This window comes from Arachis hypogaea, chromosome 15, assembly GCF_003086295.3.
Source record: "Arachis hypogaea cultivar Tifrunner chromosome 15, arahy.Tifrunner.gnm2.J5K5, whole genome shotgun sequence".
NCBI lineage: Eukaryota > Viridiplantae > Streptophyta > Magnoliopsida > Fabales > Fabaceae > Arachis > Arachis hypogaea.
Window position 1 is genome coordinate 110,958,970 of NC_092050.1, and position 10,937 is coordinate 110,969,906.

General features: G+C 33.5%; 1 long non-coding RNA gene across 2 annotated transcripts; it reads right to left on the reverse strand.

Moving 5' to 3' along the window:
* Positions 1 to 4,786: 4,786 nt before the first annotated feature.
* LOC112750471 (uncharacterized) lies at positions 4,787 to 8,166 on the reverse strand. 2 transcript variants are annotated; one of them, XR_011872148.1, is made up of 4 exons: positions 7,703 to 8,166; positions 6,560 to 6,637; positions 5,306 to 5,547; positions 4,787 to 5,223 (listed from the first exon to the last, which is right to left on the reverse strand). It is a non-coding gene; the product is annotated as an uncharacterized lncRNA (long non-coding RNA). The 2 variants fall into 2 exon arrangements; XR_011872147.1 differs by lacking the exons at positions 6,560 to 6,637; positions 7,703 to 8,166 and having other exon boundaries at positions 5,306 to 6,009.
* Positions 8,167 to 10,937: the final 2,771 nt, after the last annotated feature.

Genomic DNA, 10,937 nt, shown 5'->3' on the forward strand with positions numbered 1-10,937 from the left:
AGTGTCACGGATCATCCCTTCCATCATATTGAAGTGCGAATGAACATCTTAGATAGAAACAAGCGTGTTTGAATAGAAAACAGAAATAATTGCATTAATTCATCGGGACACAGCAGAGCTCCTCACCCCCAACAATGGAGTTTAGAGACTCATGCCGTCAAAGAGTACAAAGTTCAGATCTAAAATGTCATGAGATACAAAATAAATCTCTAAAAGTTGTTTAAATACTAAACTAGTAACCTAGGTTTACAGAAAATGAGTAAACTAAGATAGATAGTGCAGAAATCTACTTCTGGGGCCCACTTGGTGTGTGCTGGGGTTGAGACTTGAGCTTTACACGTGCCTAGGCTGTTTCCAGAGTTGAACGCCAGGTTGTAACCTGTTTCTGGCATTTAACTCCAACTTGTAACCTGTTTCTGGCGTTTAACGCCAGAATGCAACATGGAACTGGCGTTGAACGCCAGTTTACATCATCTATCCTTGGACAAAGTATGAATTATTATATATTGTTGGAAAGCCATGGATGTCTACTTTCCAATGCAATTGAGAGCGCGTCAATTGGACTTTTGTAGCTCCAAAAAATCCATTCCGAGTGCAGGGAGGTTAGAATCCAACAGCATCATCAGTCCTTTTTCAGCCTGAATCAGATTTTGCTCAGCTCCCTCAATTTCAGCCAGAACATACCTGAAATTACAGAAAAACACACAAACTCATAGTAAAGTCCAGAAATATGAATTTTGCCTAGAAACTAATAAAAATATACTAAAAACTAACTAAGACATACTAAAAACTACATGAAATTAACCCTAAAAAGCGTATAAAATATCCGCTCATCAGTGCATCTCCGTTAGTCCCTCGCAGAAGCACCGTCTAGACGTTGCTGATGTGAAACGTTAACTGCCATGTGGGCATTCCATTAAACGACGTCGTTGAAGGAGAGGATGCCCTAAGTGTGTAAAACGACGTCGTTTCAAATAACATCTTCTCCCATTTTTCGTAAACTATTCTTGTTGGTCCCCCTTCCACTTCAACATTTCCCACCAAAACTTCAGGAAACCTTTCTCTTCTTCTCTGTCTGTTCATTCTCCCATACTTCCCACTCACATTTGCTCGCCGAGGATCATCCCAAGAATCTGTTCTCTCCAGTCAGTGAAGGAGTTATCGACGAAGCATCACCTTCGTACACTACCGACGGTGAGAGGTAACAATTATATTGATCATTCTCTTCTATTTTTTGTATTTCATTGAGGGTTCTTGATACTTACGTGTGAATGTGTTGTTGTATATGTAAGGGAGTGGTTTAGAATGCTGTGGTTGTTAATGGCGCAAATGTTAGGGTTTAGGGTTTCTAATATGAAACTTGTAACCACATAAATCATAATCTAGTTTAAGTTATAGTCAATAGGAAGTAAATATATGCGCTCTTATTACAAATATAGTGTTGATTTCTAGTTCTTTGCAATATGGTTGTTTTGCAACAAAATGATTAATGCTGTCTGTTTTGTGCATTGTGCTGTAAACTTCATATGCCTGATCGATTGAAACTTGTTTTTCACCATGGTGGAAAGTTTGAGACAGATCCTGGTAGAAATTTTATCTACACATCTGACCTGTATGATGAATAGGTTGGAGTCGATGAAGACTATCTTGACGTGTTTGCGGGGAGCCAAGAGCGTGCTGTTCGGGGGAGCCAAGAGCGTGCTACAACAAAATTGAAGCGAAAATATGGCAAATTCACCTATGGGACATGTGGAGATGTTGGTCACACAACAAGGAGTTGTAAAATAGCAAAAAAACAAAAGGCTGATGAGTTAGCAACTGCTGCAAAGGCTGCTGAAGATGCTGCACATGAGGGTGACGCTGGTGCTAAAGGTAAGGAAGGTGAGGTTGTTAGTGCAGAATGTGAGGTTGGTGCTGAAGGAGGACAAACTGAAACTCAAACCGAAGTCGCTGCTGAAGGGGGTCTAGGAGATGAACAAGAACCCACAACTCAGGTAATAATAGTATTAAAAACATTAATCAAAATTAGAGCTTGAGTTAATCAATCTGGAAACAAACAAATCCATTTTCTTGTTAACTTGAGAGGATATGTTTTTGGTCAGCTAATATGATTCTTGACAGTGCCATCATCCATATAATGACACTTTTTATTGTTGTTATTGCTATCATAGGCTGCAAAGACTACAAAGATTGCCAAAAAAGGGCTTCTGAGAACTAAAAGTGAGAGACACATAGACAAACTCCCTGTCAAGAGGATAACTTCATCCACTGCTGCGGCTGCTCCACATTCAACTGAGATTTCAAGAGAGACTATTCAAGGAGCTAGTGCAGCAACCTCTGAAAAACTGGCCTCTTTCTTGAAATTTGTTCCAACTCTAGGATTCAACCCACCAACAAAAAATGTCTAACTAGCACAAAGTGTAGTGGCTTTTTGAGTTCATGTTGTTGTAGTTGAATGCTATGGTTAAACAATGTGTATTTTTGTAATGTAACCTTTGAAACCTGTATGCATGGCCTTTGAATGTTGTTATGGCCTATGATGTTTTGGGTTGTGATAGTATGTTATGCACAATGTGCTTTAGCACAAACAACACTTGTTTCATGTTCCGGAAATAGTTATGTTATGTTAAATTAATGAAGTTTTTGGTTTAGTTCATGTTTTGATTTATCTCTTTTTGGTTTAATTGAGCACAATTTTAGCAGAACAAGTGCAGCATCAAGAGTTGAACTCATGTAAAATTAGAGTTTCATTTCATTCCATCTTCATCAAGACATTACATACCACTTAAGATATTTAAAATTTCATAACATAATCATCGTTTGTTGAATATAAACCCCAACAAGCTAACACTTAAACACACACCAAAAGTAACTGCAAAAGCCAGCAGCACAATTGTCATCATCTTCACCGTCTTAACATCACTCTCCAAGCTTGTCATCCTCCAATTTAACTCATGCAAAACTTCTTGTGGAATGGGTATTGCACAAACTGGTTCTTCACATCCATCAGCCCAGCAAAAAAAATTACAATGGATTCCATACTGCAAAGTAAAAAATGCAGGTGAATCCAAACTCAAAGTGAAACCATGTTAACATTTTCTTCACAGCCATAACCTTACCTCATAGTTCGAACAACCATAAAATGGTCTACCAGAATTTTCTGCCATCGTTGAGTACTTCATCACCGTTCGAAGCCCGCAATTACAGAAAACGGCGTTCTTATATCCCCTATTACGCATTCCTTTGTTGCCATAAGGTCTACCTGCAGAGTTGTTCCTACTTGAGCTACTTTGGCTTCTCTCGCCACCACCCATCATCACTCACGCAGACTAGAAATCAATTTGGGTATTAGGGCGAAGAAGAGAGGTCAAAGAACAGAAGGAGAGTCGAAGAAGAGAAGGACATAGCATACAGTTCGAAGAAGAGAAGACAATTAGGGTTTTCTAATTGAAATGGACCAATTTGGGTATTATTAGACAATTTCAGATACCAATTTGAATCAAATTCAACCTTGGTACACATCAGCATACAACTGAAATGCCCACATGGCAGTTAACGTTCCACATCAGCAACGTTTAGATGGCATTTCTGCGAGGGACTAACAGAGACGCACGTTTTTGAATTTAAGGGATTTAGTTGGCCATTTTTAAAAATCAAGGACTAAATTGAATACCGATTTAAAATTCAGGGACCATTTTGGGCATTTACTCATATGTACTGGCACTTCATGGCTTTCTTTGAGATCAGTGTGATTTGGAACTTTGCAAATATTTAGTATGATTTGAGATGTTGAATAAAATTTCTCTTAAAATTCTTTGACCCTCCTATTTATAGAGGAGAAATCTGTATTGTGTTGAGTAGTTTACCTACGTTTTTATTTTACTTACTCTCCAAGTTTAAGTATCCATATTCTTACCATATCTTGAGAGTCGAGTAATAGTCCCTACTTTCATTCAATTAAGAACCAATTTATTTTCCATGTGTTATTTGCACCTTTATTAGTTCGACTTATACTTTCCTTTTCGACTTTGACTATACTAGTCGACCAAAGCACCTCTGTCGTCAACCATATACTATAGACGAAATAATCGTATTGCATCAAACTTTTGTGTTAACAAATTCTCTCTTTTCTCAATTGGACAATTTAAATAAGGTGCATATTACGGTGACGAAGAAAAATGATGAATAGATAAAAATTCTTTTTAATAAATAGCTAGATATCTATTTAGAAAAATATATCATTTTATTTTTATTAATTGTTTAAAATTAGATATTTTTGGGATCTATCTAAAAAAAATATGCAATTTTATTTTTATTAATTTTTTAAAATTAATTATACTCCTATGTCCTATCTTTACTCGCCTCACATGATAAAATTGTTCTAGAACCCCCCAAAAGGAGATGCACTTCTCTTCTTCAGTCTCCACCACTTCACCACAAAGGCACTGACAGACCCCGAGCCCTGTTATTCAAGGTGAAAAGTGGTCGGCAGCAAAATGGATTCGCGTGAAAGAATAAACTAGGCTACCCTTGGTTAATGAACTAAGAATCTTCATTTTTCAATAATAATTATGGCTATCCAACCTATCTGCCACTATTCATAGAACTAATTACCCACATTACACTCTTTTGAATATATTCCACCATTTGGATTCGACACCCGCTTTGGTAATTCTAGGTCAACACAAACAAATATAAAATAATATCACCTGGCATAAACGATGGAATTGAAGGTAACATTTTCTAATAAGTGACATTCAGGTAAATAGTTTTGAGAACAACAGCATTTGGGTCGAAAAAAGTCCTTTCGTTAATATATATGTCTGGTTGTAAGTAATAAATCTAGAAAATTTAAGTAACAACGACAATGAAAAACCATAAACATAATTATGTTTCACAAATTGAAGATCCTAAAATGGTGGCCTGAAGGCTGAAGGCTGAAGGAATCAATTTGTACTCTGCAAATAGTAAATCACATCATATTACAGATAACTTCTATGGTAAGAAACCATTTTAGATCCTCTGTGTGTCATTCAAAACATAGGACCTAGAAAAGATCGTATGATAGAATGAGACATCTCAATCCATGGCAAACTTGTAACTTCGATTGTCATCTCCAATAACATCATTTGCCTCAATGATATCATCCACAGCCTTTCACAGCATTAGAACCAAAATTCATGTTATCATCTGATAAAACCTGCATGACATGAAATGAAACGCCTGCCCAAAGGACATCCCCTTACCAAACAAGAAATGAAAAACCTAAGCAACAGCCTGCTGGCAAAATGGATTCAAGTATTACCTCAATAAACCTCATACCCCAAAGCCGAAGTATTTACTTTAATAGCACTAGTAGAATGCTGCAGCAACAAAGTAGTGGCAAGCCGTTGAACTAGCAGAGATTCTTGGGAGGTTTCTGTCACATCAAAAGAAGACCTTTCTCACACCATGTCATGTGGCGAAAGCTCACACCTTATGTTATAAGCATTAGCAATAACATCATTCCCCTTTCGTGTTGAGTAGCGAGTACAGATGAGAGATGACCTAGGAAGCATAGGTACAACAGGCAACATAGATACATGACAATATGGATGGTGACTTGACATTTTTCTAAAAATATGGGATGCAAATCGTTCAGGATACACTACATAATAAAAACATATAACTAATGTGTTATAATAACCAAATGAGATACAAACATAAAAAAAGATATAGTTGCAATAAATAAGTCTTGCGAGTATTGCATTTGTTATAAATAATGTCTAGAAAATGACAAAGCAATTAATGAGAGACATATATGCAATCTAGAAAGTCATTCATGATCTAACTCGGATATCACCATTGTGATGACACTCATGACAGTCATCAAGATCTGTCAATATGGCCCCAGAGAGCAGCCATATCACGCAAAGAAATTCGAGCAGGTACAGCCACATCCATGTTCATGATTCATCAGATCCCAGAGATTAATTATTATTTGATGCAACCAGTCATTGATATCCAGAGCTTGAAAAATAATGTATAATCACCAGAACCAAATATTAGCATAGTAGTCAACCAATTCATCATTAGAGACATGAAATCAGGAACTTCTTGAAATCAGGAAGTTGAGTAAATAATAGATTTGAATACCAGCTGCTATTTTCACAACAATCATGCATGGTTTGATAGAACTTGTACTAGTGAAGGATGTTTTCTGATACATGAGCACAGGATAAAGAATTCAATAGTCAAGTACAACAACAATCAAACCATTGATGAGAACCCTCATACTGAAGATCAAAGTCACAAAATCAGAATGATAAGAGATAATAAATCATCAATAAAATTATAGAAACAAAGAAACAAATAAAAAAGAGCTAGCGGGTTGCCTCAAATATCTTCAATTAATTCACAATTTATAATATTCATTCTACATTATCATAAATCATATTACAATAAATTTTTCACTTGAACTTAATTTATTTAGTGATATTCAAAAGTGAATAAATCCTACATATTTCGCTAGTGGTTGCTGTTGCTGTTCCTACATTTTCTAGTGGCTCAAAATAACAACCTCAAGTATATATGATGAAGCTGCTGCTCATAGAAAAAGCAATCTTCATCTTGACAAAAGAATCCACAAAAATAATTCCTGTAATAAACGAATGGAAAACATTGGTCAACAGCAAGCAAATACTGAAGCTAATTTAACCACAACCTTGCAGAGAAACCAAATAAATTCTACGAAGGAAACACAAAATTACAAAGTTGTGAGCACAACTAAATCCAATCAAGTAATGGTACACACTCAACAAAAAACCAAGACATTAAAACATGAATGGTTGTGGATTTCTTGGAAAACAGCAGTATTTATCGAAATTCCAAATGCTGAAACAAAGTCTAAGATTCCAAAACCAGGTGTTTTGGATATAGCCACAGTCCAATGTACAAACTACCCAGGAAAAGAACACAAATGAATCCCAAGAGTACATCCACGGAAGTTCCAGTAGTTAAAATCAAAATTTGATCTCATAATTACATTAATGCATCAACTTTCATGATAAAAACAACAAATAAAAGGTAAAGATCTAGATGCTCATAAATGGACAGATAACATGGTTCCAAATATTGGTTGTGCTAGGATGCAAAAAATTGTTAGAAGAAACTATAAGCAAAATAGTGGTATTGCTCCATGGGGAAACGCTTCTACTCTACAAAAGCTGACATTTTCTATCTTTATTTGGTAAACAAAATTGACGTCCTTTCAAAAACTCTTATAGAGATACTTTTCAACTTCATCTTATACTTTCCATAGTTAAAAAGACTAATATCATGTTATATATTTTAATAAAATTCTGAATTATCATTTCATTAATTACTTACTTATTTCAATATCTAATACATTTACCCTATTAGAGTCATTATAGATTTTTTTAATGACAATTTTACCAAACACTGTTTTGTTTTTGTGGCTTTTACATATTCAGAAGTAACTTTTTCCCAACTAGACAAGTCCAAAGAGCTCAACCTTTCTTGAAAAACCAAAGTAACAGTAATAGTAATATACCAAATTCACACTAATTATTAGTAAGTAAAATCTAACTCTAATGAACCAACACTAGAAGTAATAGATCATTAACCCTAATCCTAACGAAGCAGCGGAAAAAGAAATAGCATGAAATGGAGGCACAATCAAAGGAAGTGGGATTTGGAATACTTAGTGGAGAAGCGGTAGTTGTTGAAGGACGATTCAAGAAACGCTCTTGGTGTTGTTGTAGAATGCGGCAGCGCATAGAACGGAAGTAATGAGAGCGAAGAACGCCAAAGCAATCATCAAAGAAAGGCCAGCTACAAGGAAATCGAGTAATCCCAAACCCACGATCATCAACCTTGTCATCATCTTCTTCTTGATTTGGTTCTGCTCAGTTAGCTGGAAATTGAAGGATGAAGCAATGAAGGAGATAGAAATAGGAATGTGAAGGCAAACGGTGGAATGGATATGTATAACTACGAGCAGTGTTGAGAGTCGGAACTAAGAGAGGTCAGAACTCGGAAAACGATAACGGCATCAATTTTTTATTTCTATGGATTTTCCCTCGTCTTTTCTCTTCTCCGGTTCTCTTCTCTTTTCTTTACTTCTATCCCATAAATCCGAAAGATAAGGATCGAATTGCTATTTTCACCCAAAAATTAATTTAGTCCTCAATTTAAAAAAAAAAAATCAATTTATTTTCTAATTTTTATAACCTTCGAATATATATTTTTTGCTATTACAAATTTAGGTAAGAATTTACTTCTGATATTAGTATAATTTTTATCAAATTATTTAATTATATTTATTATTTTAAATAAATATTTATATAATTTAAAAAGTAATTGTTTTAGTTGCGTCACATTATTTTTAAATTTTTTTTTACGCTAAAAATTTCGTTAAAATTAAATTCTTCATGTAACACAATTAAGAGAATGATAATCATTACACATAAATATCACTTTTTTTCCCCTCAGATACAGGCATATTGTAACAATATGATATTTTGCATCATAAAATTTAAAAATAAGTAATTATTTAAATTAGTCTCTAAATTTTTTAAATTGAAGACTTTAAAATAATTATATATTTAGTGATAGTAAATATTTTCTTGCAAGTGAATATATATTTCACAAAATTATTATTAATTTTCCATTCTGTCAGTAAAAATATCTAGTAGTAGTGAATATATTTTTGTAAATGTATATTTTAATTATCATATAAAAAAATTTAATTATTCTATTGGTTTCTATAATTTTATCAAATTTTTAATTAGGTCTTTATATTTTTTTTTTAATTGGGTCCCTACACTGTTTTTAATTTTGTAATTACATTCTTTTCATGTTGAAAATATTAAATTAACATAATATTTTTATCAAAATACATGCGGTCAAAAATTTAATTAAGTTTTTAATTATAAATATCTTCAATTTGCGAAAAAATATTTAGTTAATTCTAATATATTTTACACTAGGAAGGACTTAATTACAAAAATAAAGTAATGTAAGGATCTAATTGAAAAGGAAAAAAAGTATAAGAACCTAATTAAAAATTTGGTGAAACTATAAGGACCAAAAGAGTAATTAAACCTATGAGAAATAATGACAATCGAGTTGTGCTTGAGTGTGATAGTCCTATTTTTTTATGCACTTGGAAATTAAATTTTAGAGAAAAAGACAAATAGGTCTCTGACCTTTTGCACTACGGACATTTTTGTCACTGTCCATTGAAAAATACTTTTAAGTCCCTGACCTTCACAAAACATGGACGGATCAGTCCCTTCGGCCAAATGCCTCCGTCAGACCCAACGGAACGCGTAGGTCACGCGTACACGTTGGTCACGTGTACGCGTCGCCATGAATTCAACAAATCCCCATTTCTTCATGAATTCTCCACTTTGCATGCTTTTTTTCATTTCTTTCAAGTCATTCTTGCCTTCAAAACTTTAAACCACTCAAACAAACATATCAAGGCATCGAATGGGAGAAAAGTAAATTAAATTTAGCAATTTAGGGTGTGTTTGGCTTAACGTTTGAAGCATCAAACGATAAGTTTAGTTTTTTTTGAAAGTTTCACTTTTTAGTTTGGCTATTTTTTCTTCTTCTGAACGTAAACGTGATTCTGCTCTTCAACCCAAGTTTAGCCAAAGCTAAAAATGATAGCTTTTGTATTTACATTTTCACGTTAAATTGAAATTTATTTTCTATCTCCCAATTTTGTCCGTCATTATTCACATGATTAATTTTGTTGCTTTTTTTTATAATATTTTTCCTCTATTACCCTCTCATGGATATTATTATTCTTTATAGAATTCTTATTTTTTTTTGTTTATATACATTTTTTATCTATTTTTTTGTATAAAATAATAATAGTAAAATTATAGCGTACTAAAAAAGAATACTAAGAGTACTAAAAATATCTATATAAAAATATCATAAAAAACTTTTAGATTTATTTCCATCACTATCAAGATAAATATTTAATTTTTATTATTTTTAGTACTCTCTTTTATGATTATAATTCTCGTGTACTATATTTTAGTGTAATTTTTTTATAATATAAATTATGATCTCATTAAAAAAGACAAATTGAATAAAAAATTAATCATAGGTAATAATATAATCATAAACGTTGAATTTCAAAATAATATTAAAAATAAGATTATTAAGAGTACGGAATAAGAGTACGATGTAAAAGAATACTAAATTAACATTTTGATGTCAAAACTCGCAATGTAAGGCTATGATGATGAAAAAAATAAAAAAGAAAAAAAAAGCCGACGAAAAATGTTACTAACAGTGACTTTTAACTTTTAGAGCAGTTTCATCATTGTAACTTTCTTTAATCATGTAGAGGTTGTATCATTCTTACTTTCCTCTCATTCGATGTCTTGATATATTTGTTTGAGTGATTTAAAGTTTTGAAGGCAAGAATGACTTGAAAGAAATGGAAAAAAACATGCAAAGTGGAGAATTCATGAAGAAATGAGGATTTGTTAAATTCATGGCGACGCGTACGCGTGACCGACGCGTACGCGTGACCGACGCGTACGCGTGACCCACGCGCCCACGCGTACGCGTGACAAGCATTACGGGAGCCACGTCGGACTTTTCCGTTGGGTCTTGGACGGAGGGACTGATTCGTCCAAGTTTTGTGAAGGTCAGAGACTTAAAAGTATTTTTCAATGGTCAGGGATGAAAAGAGGTTGGAAGATAGAGTTAGGTATAAATTGTGAAAATCCAGCGAAAAACTAAGTTTTCGAGCCACTTCGACTAGAAATTTCAAAAATTCGAATGACACGGTTAGATTTCATTTAATGATCCGATTTTGAACACGCAAAAAAATAAATAATGATATTTTAAGATAAAAATATTTTATCATATTAATATTTTATTATAATGATATTTTATGATAATATTAT